The sequence below is a fragment of the Nipponia nippon genome, unplaced genomic scaffold (genome assembly GCF_047370975.1).
Source record: "Nipponia nippon isolate SJK-2023a ecotype South Korea unplaced genomic scaffold, ASM4737097v1 scaffold_32, whole genome shotgun sequence".
NCBI classification, from domain to species: domain Eukaryota; kingdom Metazoa; phylum Chordata; class Aves; order Pelecaniformes; family Threskiornithidae; genus Nipponia; species Nipponia nippon.
This window is the reverse complement of record NW_028262350.1, coordinates 4,904,370-4,919,971: the sequence shown is the minus strand read 5'-3', so window position 1 is coordinate 4,919,971 and position 15,602 is coordinate 4,904,370. Positions and strand designations below refer to the sequence as shown.

The 15,602-nt window shown below is 46.1% G+C and overlaps 1 protein-coding gene across 3 annotated transcripts in view; it reads right to left on the bottom strand.

The window, feature by feature from the left end:
* Window positions 1-15,602, bottom strand: part of LOC104012265 (acid-sensing ion channel 2) — a 505,120-nt gene that overhangs the window by 176,110 nt on the left and 313,408 nt on the right. The window lies entirely within an intron of this gene.

Here is a 15,602-nt window from a genome sequence, read left to right as displayed (position 1 = left end):
TTTAGAGGAGGCGTGCTGGAGAAGCCACGTGCCCTGCTCATCCTCCCAACGGGGCTGCAACTCCTTCGCTCATTAAATTGCAATAGATCCAAACACAAAGAGAGTGTGTGCATCATTAGAGCTAAATATGTTTTCTTCTTTGGTTTTGTTTTCTAAGGGATACGTTTGGGGACTTGTATAATGAGGAGCTCGTTGGCAGGGCAGTTAGAGAGCTAAAGGCAATGAGGCAAAGAGATATAAAAAGAGAATGGATCAACAAGCAACATTCTTGCTGCACAGGAGTGCGGTGATGTCCCCTCACACCTCTACACGTAACAACCACAGTCACAAGAGGTCACAACGCTCTGTCGTGCTTAACTGGCCCCATTACTATGGTGCCTGAGCATCTCCTGGTCCTTCACGTACTCGCAGCGGGTCCTGGGGAAGGGCAGTGCTGTGCGCTTGAGCCGAAGGAGAAACCGAGCTTTGTCCCGGGAAGATCTCTGCAGAAGCGAAACATTTTTCTGTCTGGAGCTGTGGCACAAATGGCTGTGAATGAAATAAAACCAACGCAATTCCTTTTCCTGTGGTGCAGGGGGAGGGACTCAAGCAAGAATCAATCAAGGTGCTGTGGTTTGCTTTGGTTTCAGCTTCTTAATTTCTTTTTCCTAGTCTAAATAAACTAAAATTTTTGACCAGAAAGCCCCTGATTCAATGCCCAGAGACTCCTTATTTAAAAACTGAAATGTTTGGACTATGGCAGCCTTTTTCTCAAAACAAATTTCAAGTCAAGCAAGGCTTCAAATCTGCCTCTTACGGGTGTCACAAACTGGCATTTTTCAGCATTGACAAAAACAACAAAGGAAAATTCACTGAAAAATTCCTGGTGGCCACAGCCTTCATTTCCCGTCTCTGACCGCAGACTATATCACAGTCGTGCAGAAAGCATGTTGCAGTGCAAATGTAGAAACCCTGGCGTTTAAATGATTAAAGACATGCTAAATATAGATTAAAAAAGGTCCTAAACACTGCCATATCTTCCCCTTTTCTCCCAGTGTCCTGCTTCACGCCAGGGTGCTGCTGGACACCTTTGGTCATTTGTAGCTAAAACTCGTTTTTAGAAAGCTGGAAGGCGGTGTGACAATCTGGAGCAATGTCAGCAGTTCCCACGAGCCAAAGTTTACACCATGTGCAAGTGGAAGTCTGCAGAACAAGCAGTGGTAACAAAAAATGGGATTGAGGCATCACACTGTAAAACTTAATCTCCCATATAGAGACTTAGTCTACCATAAAAGAAACAGTGCTGGAGGATGTAAGAAAACACAAGACCCTAGGGATGATTTAATGTCCTAAAGACATAAAGACATAAGCCACAGCAATGCAAAAATGAGCTCAGTAACATAGAGGCTATTACATTTCAATTGGTTATATGTACTCTACATAAAACACAATCAAAACACTTGTTTTTAAAGGATGTAAATGTCTTTTTCAGGCGGAGCAGAAGCAGTGTTACTGATCTAGAATCTTAAATATCATTTTAGGCTTTAAACTTGAGTGATGCTACCTCCATTCAGCCAGACTGCCCAGTGAATCTGGGAAGGATTGTGCAAACTTTGTTTCGCCAGAGTTGATGTGGGACCTGGCAGCTAAGTCAGGAAAACCAGGTTCATTTTCTCTTATAGACTTTGTGCATAGATTGAAAAAAAGCCATTTAATCCCTGGCTGCACGTTCATGGGCTTTGCTGGCTGGGCTCTGAGTAACTCCTGGCTGTCCTGCTTGCAGGCAGGTCCTGCATGGATTATCTCACCCGTCTGGAAGGTTTCCCCAGGCGCTGAGATGACCAGCCCCAGGACTGTCTTTCTAAAATGAGCAAGTTGCTCATTCAGCAACTTTGAACCCCTCAGCCTGTGACCTTTTCAGGGCAGAGTTTGCAAAATTTGCCCCCCTATTGTGTTTTTGTGCACCCCTTTAAACAGTGGTCCCTGGTCTTCTGATTTTTCGGTGGGGAAGGTCTCCTCAAGAAAGAGAGGTGATGGAGCCGCCATGGAGGGCCTCCAGGCAAGGCGTTTAGACTTAGAAAACCTAAAAGGTAGTTGTGGAAGTTAGGAAAGAGTAAAGCCTCTCCCGTCTTCTCCTCCTCTCCTTGATCACCCCATATCTAAAATTATAAAAACAAACCTCCCAGCCTAGGTGAACATTTATGAAACCTCTTGCCGGGAGCACTGAGAAGAACTGTACCGATTGCTACAGCCTGGGAGGGATGTGTAATGAAACAGTATTTCAGGAAAAAAGCCTTCTTTTTCCAAAATGGGAAGATCTAATGAGAACGAGTCACCCTTGGAAATGGAAATAATCTGTAGTCAAAATGGGGCACTTAATTTACAGTTTCTTGTTTGATTTAACTCTGGTTTTACGCTATTGTTTTAATGTAACGCAGTGAGGTGTAATATGAATTTAAATAACATAGAATGTGATAAATATTTTATAGGTGTTTAATATTTATATATTACATTTGCTTTTTCAAATCATCCTGCTTCAGTATTAGAGAATGAAGCATTTCCAGAACGGGGTTCTGACATTTCCAAAATGAAATTTCTGCTTGGCGAAATGTATTTTGTCTCTCATTTTGTAACACTGCCCTTTTCCAGCAGGCTTTGAGAGAGGCCGTTCGCTGTACGGTCCAGGCTTCAAGAACACCTTTGAAGGGCTAAGCCAGAGCCACGAGAGACGTTTAGTTATTTAATTGCCATAGATTTCAGCGGGAGAGGGCTGCCTGAGCACCTCTGTGGCTGCAGCAGTATGAAAGTAGCGATCCCGCCGTTTCTACCCTCTAGCGAGGCATCACGTTTCCATTTGAGCTCCTCTGCCTCCCTACCTGACCAGGCTCGCTCAAAGGCCATGAATCCAGCAACATTTGGGGCCACGTTAGCGCAGGGCAAAAAGGTCAGCCCCGACTATCTTAGTCTCCAGCCTGCAGCGTTTCTGCTCCTGCGGCTGTGGGCAGCAGGATGGGTTTGCAACCTCGGGCTGCTCAGCACGGAGCTCTGCCACCCTCTGCCGGGGACCAGGTCACATCTGGGTCCCGGCCACCCCGGGGCCAGCAGCCCCTTGAGCAGAGCAGCGCATCCTCCTCTCCCCAGCCAGCTGCAGACGAGCTGGTGTCGTTCAGACCTGTGCCAGGCGAAATCCTCCCCATGTGCTGCCTTCTGCTTATCCGCTGCGGCGCTGCACGGCCAGGACTGGTCTTGCCTTACCAGTGGCGTGAGTTTTGGTTTTGGAGCTGGTTTGCACCGCAGCTGCACGGAGGAAGGGCACTCCGGCACCACGAATAGCTGTGCCAAAAGCAGCTGAACTGCCACGGCTCTGGGGCTTGGGGAGACGGCAGTCGCGCTCCGCGCAGGAGGTGCAGCCTCGCAGCCTTGAGCAAGCGGGCAGGCGAGGCTGGCGCAGCACCGAGCACAGGCCATGCCCTCAACCCTGCCCGCAGGCGCACCCGCTCCCTTCCGCCTCCTTTGCTTTGCTGCCCCTTCCAAGCAGCCCCCCCTTTCATTCCCTGCACTCGCCATCCAGAGCCAGCGCTGTTACTAGTCGCTGAGACGTATTTATGACATCTTCTGGAGCTGGCTTTAGTCAGGGGAGACTAGAAATAGATGGGCTTAGGGGGCTGAGAGACGCTGCATGTCCCTCGGTTATTGCTCAGTCCCTGATTTTAACAGCCTCAGCATCCATCTCTATCTGCTGCTCCCAAACACATGGGAAAGACAGAGAAAACATTGAGCAAGGAGGAAATCTGGAAGAAAAAGAATGATTAACCCCCACAGGGAGCTAGGGAGATCGGCCCGTGCCCCACAAACCCAAGGCATCAGCAGAGACCCCAGGGAGCAGGTGGGGCAGCAAGAGCAGGCAGCAAATCTGAGCCCTGGTCTTGGCAAAAATTGTTCCTGAATAATTAAACAGCTAGGAAATGCCTTCAGAGTCAGAGGAATGACCCATACCTTGTCATGCCTTTTTTAACATAACCCCATCCTGAACCTGGCAACCCTTCAGACACAGCGTGCATCATTTCACCCGTCAGCAGCACTGCAGATGGGGACAGGAACCAGCTGCCAGCCCCGGCCACGCCATCGAAGCTCCGCACACGCGGAGCAGGCAGCGATTCACTTCTGACGAGGGTAAAAACCTGCTGCTGCAGATTTCTGTCTGGGGAGAACTTCTTCCCTTCAGATCTTTGCCTTCTGGAGGATTTTGTTTTTGAATCAAAATGCAATAAGCTTAAGCTGGAAGATTAGCCAGGCTCTGGCTCAAGCGAGAAGGGATTGCTGACACTCTGGGAAGTTCATGGAGGTTGAAATCACAGCAAACCTCCTGCTTCTGACTGCTCCAGGACCAGGCTTTTGCTCCCAGTGTGTCACATCCATCACACATCTCGTTCTCCATCATTTTTATTATTAGGACCTTCTGTACAAAGAACAGCTCCTGGATGCTTGTTCTGAAGACACCGCAATCTCCAGGGAGGTCAAGACCCTCTCTACCCATGGCCTCAAAGGATTCCCCCAGGCCCTAGCCAAACTGGATTTATTTATTTGGAAAGAAGGAAAAATTAACAGGAATTAGCTGCGTCTGGGATCCAGCGATGGAGGTGTCTGCGCTGTAACAGAGGATGCTCTTAGACGCTTTACAACCCTTCCTGAATAGACAGGGAATACGAATTCCAGGTTATTTCCATGGCTGAAATTATCCATCTGTTTGCAGGAACTGCTCGCTCCGTTCCGCAATACCCAGCTCATGATTTCCAGAAGGAAACGCTTTTTGTAAATCGCTCCTTCATCCTGATTTACGTCAGGCAAATATTTGATTTCCTTCTTTTCAGAAGTAACAAAATGCATTAGCGCATGTGGGAGAAGATACAGGAGGACTACAATGGAGCAGTAAATAGATGTGCAGCGCTCGGAGAATGGGAATGACAAAACTGCATTTAGGAGCTAATGCAGAACCCAGTTGTGCTGGAAGAGAGCTCATTTGTGTTTATCTATTTTCTGGATGTTTTGTGGGATTTTGGAGAGTTTTATATTCATGGATTCCCCTTTGTATTCCAAAACTTGGCAAGCAAATGAGAAACATGAAGAAAGGGAGAATAATGTCAACCGTGAATTTGGGATTTCAGCTTTTCATACTCCTAAGAAAAGTGCAGAAAGCAGAAACCAATCCTTCTCTTTTCAAGCCTGAGGGCAGTCTCTGCTTGAGGATATTTTCTATGGTTTTTCTTGATAGAAGAAGGGACATTTCATCATTTCTCATCCCAAGAATCTGCTGCTGCATATTGTCCGCTCGTGGCTGCCTGTCTGCCTCCAACTAGCCACAATCTGTACCCTGATTCCCTCAGAGCTGCAAGATCTTTTCATTCCTGTGCTTTGACTTATTTTTGCCAGAGGAGAGCAACAAAAGGAATTTGTTATCTTGTTATTAATCATGTTTATTACAAGAATGCCTGAGGATCAACCAGGATTAAGTCCCTGTTGTGTTCAGTACTGTACAAGCACAGAGCTGTAGGAAAAGGTATTGCACAAAGAGCTCCTCTTCCTGGCTCCGTGTTGATGAGGCAATACATTATGCAGCCCCTGTGGCCCATCCTGTATAAATGAGGTTTGAGGTGGGACAAGGAGCAGTTGGCTTAATTTCTAACAGGGGAGATTTTGGTTAGACATTGGGGAAACCTTTTTTGCGATGAGGCCAATTAAATACTGAAATAAATTGCCTGGCAAAGGTGTAGCAACGCCATTACTGGAGTTGCGCAGAATGGCTTAGACATGCATCTCTCAGGAAGGAGCAACCTGGATGCTCCTTTCTTTGGCAAGGCAAACACCACCTCAGGTCCCTCCCAGCCAAGATTTTCTATGATTTTAATGATTGTTATGATCAACCAATGTTTATGCCCTTTATCCTTCATCCTACCTCTCACTTCCCATCATTGTGAAACCACCCCGGCTGAGCCAGGCTTAGCAAGGCCATCTCCAGCCTTCTCTGTGTGTTTCCCCATGGACCAACACACCACAAAGCTCACATTTTTGCTCTGTCTATGCAATTTATTAAGCAGATCTCGGTCTGTACCCATGTCCTGCTTCCCTATGCCCAGGCTCCAGGACACATGGGAGAAAAAGCTTAGCCCCAGCCCTTGGCCTTCCTCACTGGATGTTTATAGCCTACCTGGCTGCACAACACACACCTCCACATTTTTGTTAAAATAATCAGTTTTGGCACCTCTCATTTGTGGTCCTGTACAGGGATGCTCCACCATTTGCACCACAGTCCCAGGAAGGGTATTCATCCTCCAGAACTGCAACAGGGATCAGGGTGGCTTTCAAATGCCTGTTTCTGATCTTGGGTCAAAGAAATAAGGTTGTAGAAGAAACTACCAGGTCAGAATTTATTACAGTTAATGGGCTGATGAATCTGTGTGATTGCTGAACATCTGGATTCAGTAACCACCTAATGGCAAGCAAGTAAAAATGATCTCCAAGGAATAGGAACCTGCAGATCACAACATCAGCATGGCCATTTAAAGAGACTTACCTTGCTTTTTTAATAGCATAGAAGAGAACAGTTTCTGTGCCAGCGTCTGTGCAAAAGAGCATAGAAAGAACGTGCAGGGATCCTATGTGCGAACACAGCCGTCACGCTCTGAGCTAATACTCTGGGCCAAGCCGGTGCGCCTTGCAGACAGCCACAGGAGCTGGGCATGCCTGATAGGCTTGGCTGTTTGCAGCATTTTGTTTGAAGCAATAAGCAGGTGGAAAACACATCTCTGCCAAAGCTGCTGTTCTGCTCCTGAGAGGCCGTTATTGAAATTCAGAAGACAAAATCTGTATTTCAGCCCCGAGATGCAAAATGTTGAAAAGTAAGTGGCCTCCAGTGGCTACGCTCTCAAAACCTCATCTCTGCCATCCTGACTACAGCAAATGCTGGTGGTACGGTATTCCAGAGACTGGTGCTGTCTAAGAGTTTAACCTCACCCTCCCCTCTCCGTGCAGGAAGCAAAGCACTGAACACTTTGAGAGGCTGATCTGGAAAACCAGAAGGTGCAATCAAACAGAGCTTGGTCCAAGAGGGAAAAGCAATTCCCCTGGGAAAGAGGTATCCAGCTTTGCACTGATTCAAAAGGCCTCTGATTTTGTATATATTAATGTATGGATCCCTCTCCATCCCAGCACTGTAGCATGACTGGTCTGCGCTTCGAGGACATGGAGAAACACTTTATCCAGAAGGCCAAAACCATCACTTTCAAAGTCACATAATCAAAGGTAACGGTCTATTTTAGGATGAGATGACTCTGAAGTATGTAAATTATGCTGATAAACTACGGGACAGCAGTGGATCATGGACAAAAAGTCAAAGTAGAAATCAGCTGGAGATGTGATGTGACCACAACTTTTAAGTTTTTTTTTTTTTAAATTAAAATAAAGGAAGAAAGCAATGATAGGAAGAAACAGAGCATCCCCTTCCTCCAGGCCTTGCCGAGAAATAGCTAATTAGCACTTCCCACCTGCACTGCAAGAAGTGTGCATTCAAACCCTGCTTTTCCTTAGATCCTGACTGCACATCTGTATTAGTAGAGTTCAACCATTTCCAGGGGCTGCCAAACTACCTAAGCGGTCCTCTGCGAGCTCTGGGCCCACGGCCATTGGCACTCTCCCAAGAAATTCGCAGGCACAGAGCAGCAGACGGGACAGCCCCGTGATGATGCTCACAGGGCAGTTTGCATTCAGCCTCCCTGATACGAGGGCCGTGAAGTCTCCTGGCATAGCGACCTCGCAACGACCCGTCGCAATGCTGGAGAACATTCCAGGCACATTAAATGCACCGACATAGGCAGAGCCTGTATGTGCCCAATGGAAAACAAAGCCTCTAACCACCACGCTAGTTCAGATGTTTTCTTTTTCGATCCAGAAATGCCAGTCTGGCTATGAGGAGTGGTTACTTCAAATTATGCATATGAAGGAGAAAAAAAAAAAAAGGTGTTTTCAAAGAGTTAGCATTTTTGGATGGAAGAACTTTTTCTTCTTTCAAAAACGCCCAGCTTACTCTCCTGTGCTCGTCAGCTGCTCCAAAGAGTGCCCTCCAGACAGCAAGCTAAGATGCAGCTTTCAGAAAGATGTCCTGTTCTCATGGAGCGATTTCAGGGGAGGGTTTTGCAATTCACGCTAAGCTTTGGCGCTGCCTGAGAGCAAGCAGACGTGCAGCGGCTGCTGCAGATGCGGCTGCTGCTCTCCGGGCAAGCCTCGAGCATGATGTTTGCTGAGCACAGCTCTGGTACAAACAAGAAATCTTGTTGACTTGGGTTGGATTGCTTGTGTACACATGAAGATTCATATCAAGAGAAAGGAGAAAACTGCTTTCTCCTCCATTGGGTGATGTTATTATTTTTTTCTCCTACTCCCCAAATTAAAAATCCACTGGTTCTAGGTAGTTCAGTTACTTCTCTTTCTAGCATCTCAGGTAGGGAAATACCCATGTCCAAACGACGGCCAGTCATGGAAAAATCAGCTAACTAGTTACTGTTTTTTAATATTTCCCCTGCCTTGTCAATGTGGTGATACATCGCACCACCGAGACAGCGTTTCTGTACTAAACCTTTGTTGTCAGTTGCTTAAAACAGTCACACCAGAAATACCTTTATTAGTTTGACATTTCTCAGATGTTTTCTGCATTTCAGAAGAACTTTATCAGCTCTTCTTGAGTTATGTGATCATAAAAAAGCCCTTAATTTTTTTTCACATCCTTTTTGTGATCAAGTAGCTAAAAACCCTCTTTGTTTTGAATAGAGCTGCTTGTAAAACGTTCCCTCCTACCCCTTCTTTCACTGTAGAATTTTGCCTTTTTGTTAAGAGTTATTTGGGTTTTGACGTCAGGGTTTCCTGATGAATATTGAAGAACATAAGAGAATCGGGTGCTTTTTCCAGAAATACCCAGGAAAAACCAAAACCTGATTTTCCATTTCGAAAGTTTCAGGTTCAGTAGGGGATTTTTTGGTCTGTCTTGGGTTTGAACTCAAACTCACTTTAGAGATAAGTATCATGGCAGAGTCTTAAGCTATAAATCATTTCTACATGCCTATTTCTTCCCCACAAACCGAACCAAAGCCTCTCCCCTTAGACAGCCCATTTGCACGCAGAGATATTTGAAACTAGACCTTTGTATGCGGTACATTGTACAAATGGACTAGTAGCCCCCAAATCAAGTAGACTTTCTACAAGGACTACCATCTGCTGAAGAGTACATGTTCTTGTCCCACCAAAGACGGTGCCAAACTACCAAAGACGCCATGTTGTGGCACTTAATTTTGCGGGATGTCAGCATGGTGCACCCTCTGCCCCAGCCGGGAACAGACCAAGTCTCCTTGTCACTCCAAAGAGCTCGTTACCAAATCGATGCTGCTAAATTCCCTCGTGCAAACTGCCCGTTGCCAGCAAAGCTTGCCTCATGCTAAGTCTCAGCCGTGCCCAGGACTCGGGGAGGGTGCCGTGCCAGGGAGCACACTAACAACATCACTGTGAGGATGAGCATGTTTCAGTACCCAAAACCGTTCCCTGGCATGGCGTTATTTACCGATATAGATTTAGCCAAAGAAACCGTGTGGTGCCTATAAATTCCCCTAGTTTCTATGGCTACGAGGATGTTGTAAGTACATCGCAGAGAAAGAGATTCAATTGCCCTAGTAGAAAACCTACAAGACAATCACCGTGATTCTTGCTGGCTTTAGAATCAATTAATCTCTTGTAGCAGGAGGTCTGCAGGGCAGACCTTAGCAAGCTGCCCGGAGGCATGAGACCGAAGCAAATGGCTCCACGTGCAGCGCCGGCAGATGAGCTGACTCTAGCTCATAGGTCAGACTCTCCCACAGCAGCGCTGGCTCTACAGGTCTCCTTGGAGAAAGTAATACATGAGCTGCTCTTGCTGTTGAAATCGAGGAGCTTTGATTCGGCTGCAGACACCAGGGAGGAGAAGGGAGGGGACCATGCCGGGGAGGACGGGGACTGAGCAGGGCAGCTGGTTGGTGGCCACTCCACAGTGAAGCCCTACTTCACCCGCAGCCTGCCACTAAATGTCAGTCGAGTACCATCACGGTGGACAGGAAAAATGGTTCTCTTTACAAAAGGAAAAAAGAAAAATAAAAAGCAAAGAAAGTCCTCAGGATCCCCTGCCAGGAGTGGCAGAGCAGTCATATGCTGTTTGGAGACTTTTATGATCAAAGAGTCCTTCCCAGCCTCTTTCTTCTGCCATCACAAAGTCAAGCCCTTTTACAAGACTAACAATATGCAGACATTAAAACTGTGATACAAAGGAAACAGCAAGGATTATGCATTTGATTAATCTTTACATTATAAACCTAAAGGGTAGGATATGCTGTTTCTCCCTGCCTGGAAAGCCCTGGCTACTGTGGGCTCTGAAAACTATAGATTTTTTCCACTCGTTAAATTTCCATTAATGAGAAAGTACAATAGACTTTGCAAACATTGCTGCTTTTTCGTGCTTTCAATCTCCCTGTGTGGTTGCTTCGAAATCCCCTGATCTTGGTAGTGCTACTTAAGGCCTTGTCTGTACCAAATGGAAGACCAAGCTCAGACCAAGAAAGAGACTGACGGGTTTCTGATGTCCTTTTATTATCTTTAATACAAATATGCTGGTCATGTAAAACCAGCTTTCTGGCAAACAAGAGCTGCATATAAAATAATCCTAGATCCAATTTCTCATTCCAAGACTCCTCAGCACAGAAGTCTCCCTGCATGACAGCTACAGATGATAAATGTACTGACTCAGATGAAGATGAGCTCTACTGAAACAGTCTGGTCTCGTTTAGTCCTCTCCTATTAGGACAAGTTAAATTCAAGCTTAAAACCAAACTGAAGAAAAGATCTTAGCAATCTAAACATGAACCACACCTCTCAAATAACTGACCTCAGTCAGCAGAAATAGGCTCAGCATTTTTGCTGATTTAGCAAGAAAGTCCAGTTTTATTTTCAGGGCTCTTTCAGAGTAGAGTTTGAAAAATGAGGCCCTGTCTACCTTGCCAGCACCCTGGGACAGCTGCGTGGCCAGTTTATGGGAGCCAGCAGAGTTTTATTTCCCCTGTTCTGTCCGACCTCCCATTTGGTCTCCCTCGAGCAATATTTGCAGGCATGGTAATCCCACCCAAGAAGCAGCTGCATCTCTGGTTCAACACCTGAGCAGTGCAGAATTTCATAGTCAGGATCCTCATATTTGAGCCCATACAAATAGCGAGTATTAATACAACAGTCTGGACTTTTTCAAGCAACCATCCTGAGCCTTCAGCAGAAATCCCAGAGATGGCTTTGGAGGAGATCAGATTTGTGCAAGGGTCCACCTCTGGAATTGGCAGCACCGCTGCTGATTTTACCATTAAGCAAGGCTCCACTCCAAGGTTAAGCCAGAACATCTGTCTGTCTCCAAAAAAGACAGGACTGTTTCTACCTCCCCTTCATTCCCTTGCTTTTTTTATTACTGGGTTATTTTTCTGCCCATTCAGTCAAGGAACACCCAAGGAATAAGATGCTGTAGGAATGGGACCACGTATTTGTGCAACAACAAGATGGTAACTTTTTTCAGCCTAGCTCAGGGAATCTCACATTTTAGTTTTTCTACACTGGAGCTCATCAAATAATACTTGAGACCCAACCCGTATTTTCCCTATTATGAGCTTAACTGTATTGATCTATAATATTATTATAATATATATCTAAATAATTTGGGGGGGGCTGCAGGAAAAAAAATCACAGGATGTCCAATAAAATCTTTGCAAATAATGGTTGCTGTCTTTGTCTCATCTGTCACTGCCTCTCCCATGGTCCATTCATGGTTCAATATCTTAAACTTTTTAAGGAGGCAAGAAATAAAAAAGAAAAGGCATCACCAATTCTTCTCCAAATATAAAACCTATCCACAACAAAAACTCAGCTGCATTTATTTATATCGATCGGGAAGGTATTTACTTCAAGCACTGAACAAATGTCTCTGCAAACATCAATATTGGTATTAGACTCATAAATGTCGTCTATATTTCATAATGCGAGAAGCAATGACTTTTGGGAATGCTCAGGCCCTTCATTCATTCCATCTTCTTATTTATTTTTTTCCTCCCCTCTCTGGAAGGAGGCTGCGGGGCTGAGATATATTTAGTCCCGTACTTCTGAGTTTGCTGCCGCGGCTGCCAGTGAATTTAGATTTCGCCAGTTGGCTCACCCCTGAGCAGAGCCTGTTTCAGGAAACGGATGGTGGTTTTAAAGGTTTCGGTGCAGCTACGCTTGGCGTTAGGTACATAGTCCACGGAGGAAATGTAATAGTCACGATACTGGGTTCTTCCGAACTTTCAGCTCTGGGACAATGTCTGGGTATCTTTGCACCAGCATCCCAAAGCAAGGGGCATACAAGAGCTCATGCGTTATTTCCAGTCTACAGAGGAAACGGAGGCTCTGAAATTTATGCAGCTACATTCGTGGTCAAGAAATTAAATAGGTACTTCAGTAGCTGCACCAGCTCCAACAGCTTCTATCTTTAGACCAGTTCTCTCCAAGATCCCGTTACTTTTTCCCCCATTCCTTCCTAATTTACTAAATCACTCCTTGTCTTACAGCATCAGATCTGAAGAAACACTGACACAGTTGAGGTGAGGCTTGGGCAGACAGCTTAAGCAGAGGGAACAAACACTGTCATCCTCAAAGCTGTAACGTGTCTGTCGGGGGTGCCCCAAGCTTTCCGGCCCACCTGGTCGAGACAGACTCTTTGCCACCACTCTTCTTCAGACACTTGAGAAAAGCAGACAGAGTACCAGCCCTTTGTTAGAAATAACTCCCAATCTGTTGTTTTAAAAGCTGGATAAATCTTGTCCTCCTAAATGCTCACCTCTAAAGCTGCCACTGCCTTTGTCCCAGCCTTATTTCCAAGTTAAACTGCCCAAAGCAGCTTGGGGAAACGCTTGGGACCGCAGTGCAAGAGCCCTGCCTCAGCCTGTGCTTCGGTGCCAGTCAGGCATCCGTTATCTAAGGGCTGGAGCTGAAAGGAAGAGCTCCCCTGCACACTTCAGAAGCTGTCAGCCAGAAATGGAGGAGTATGTTATACTTCTTTGGGCACAAAACCATCTTCTAGGCCATGAAAGGAAACATATATGTTAATTTAAAAAAAAAAAAAAGAGGGGGGAGGAGGACGACTCTGGTTTATTTCTTGCATTGCCTCAAGAGAGAAATGCCATCTTTCATCTTCTTTCTCTCTGTCTTTTCTTGGTATTTCCTTGTCCTCCTTTCCTCTGAGTTTCTGAAGAATTAGGAGCAGCCATGCAAGTATCAGCCAGGCTGTGACGTGTCCCAGGGGAACAGAGATGACACGTGGCCATCCAGGCCCGAGTTGGAAAGGCCACATCAGGCCACGAGCAGGGTTAATCCAGTCTGTGTCTATCTATCTCAGAAGATACCTGAGATGACAACCATGGCTGCCCTTAGGCTTCACCCAGGCACTGAGAATCCATGCAACTGCTTGTCCAGGCTCATAAGGGGTTCAGCTTATTAACGATAGTTAAAAAACATGGGCAAGATCCGGTTTCAATCTCTGAGAGGCAAGAGAGGGAGACCAGAGAGGCCTTTCCCCACCAGAAGGTCCTGCAGAGCTCAAGACGCCATGGGATGTGGTTCAAGTCAGCCCATTGCCGTACCACGGGAGAAAGCAACAGCCTGTCTCTGCGTAGCTGAGATTATCCTCTGGAGCAGTCGTGCTCACCAACTGCTGAGTGGGCTGGTAAGGTGCGTTTGATGTCTGCAAAGTGCTTTGAAATCCTCAGATGAAAGGAGCAAAGCATTATTTTGACGAGGTGTTTCAGCAACTAGCACCAAGCATGCAAATCGGATGGGCCATGCTCTGGCAACACCGCACACATGACCGCATCCAGCGCTGCAGCTCCGTCTGCTTTCTGACTGGTGCCCAAGGATTTTTGTACAGGGTCTGGGGACTCTGGGATGTCTGTGTCCATGGAAGAGAGAGGAAGGCCATGGAAAAACACGGGAAGCCACATGCCTCATTTTCCCTACGGTAAAATGAAAATGATACCATCTTCCTTTGTCATCTACTTTATACTCCAGCCAAGAATTTTTTAAGCCCTATGACTGCCCTCGCCTCCTCTCATCTCTTCAGTCGTCCATATGAGCATATCAGGACACTGAGCTTATTACATATTCCTCATACTCGGAGCTGGAGAATGACAGCTTTCCAAGACTGTATTACAGTCCTTATACTCCTCATACCCTTTAAATTCCTTATAAAAGAAGTGGATTAAATGACCAACAAACAAAACTGAAATCTCAATATTATTTAATAGGATTGTCCCTGGTATCCTAAGAAACGTAAAGCTGGCAGAAAAAATAACATTTAAGAATTTAGGAGAAGGCTTCGTGAGCTGATTCATGTAGTCAGAGATCACCTCTCCAAGTTTCACTGGGAGTTGTGGAGTAGCTGTGGCTTTATTAAAGTTTCAAGACTCAAAGGCATGTGATGAGATTCAGCTTTCAGTTCAGTAACTTCCAGCGCTGCTGATAAAACCCAGCAACTTAAAAATAACACCTCCCCTCCAGCTTCAAATCTCACAAAATAAGTTAAAAAATGAGAATATGACAAATTTTCCATTTTAAAAGTCACATGCTTCAAAAGACAACCTCCAGATTTTTCAGAAAGTAACTTCTGAAGTTTTGGAGGCTGCAGTACTTTGCAGGTGGCTCTCAGAGGAGTGATTTCAGGCTCTGTTTCCCTGAGCAGAGGCCAGCATAGGGGCAAAGTGCTTCCAGGAATCCAGGCTGCTGTAAGGTGATGCTCCTGGGAAACAGTTGTGTGATGTAGGCAGAGCTGAATGAGGAGTTCTGGATGTTTGCACTTGATAATACTGAAGAAAAGGCAATATTATTACATTATTGCTTCCTTCAGCTTGGGCATGCCTTCTCCCACTCCCTGGTGTTTCAACAGCTCTTCTACTCCCCATCACTGAAGAATGGAGACAGTCAAGCTCCTCAGAAGATCATAAGAAGGACACCTAAGAAGATTTCAGGTCCAGCTCTGGATCTCCAAACAGCAGAAAGCAGGGGAGGTTCCTGGAGCAAACAGCTCCTCCAGCTATGCATGGTAGCTTGGAGAAAGGGCCGTTCTAGTTTCTCAGTACCGTGAAAAGGCACGCCTTCGGTACCTCCCTCGGACGCATACACTGCAGTAGCCCTCATAAACACCGGCCCATCACACTTAGCCCTCTTGCGGGGTATATGAATTCCCTGGTCAGGGAGGTGTGCTGGTCTGTGGGTTTGCACCTGTCCCATGGGTTCTCCTTCTCCTGCTCCCAACATCTCCCGAGCCTGCACCTGAACACAGGCGTATGTTCAAGGGCAGTGAGAAGTACCTGCGTGTTGCCTTTATATGAGCAGATATTGGTATAGCAGCTTGAGAGGACAAAGGGACAAACCAAAACTCCTCTCTCTTGAGACAGGAGCATGCTTTGTCTTGAGCAGAGATGAGAAATGCTGAGCACTTAGCTAATAAAATAAAATGGAATGGAAAACCCACAGCCCTGCACATCGTTAGG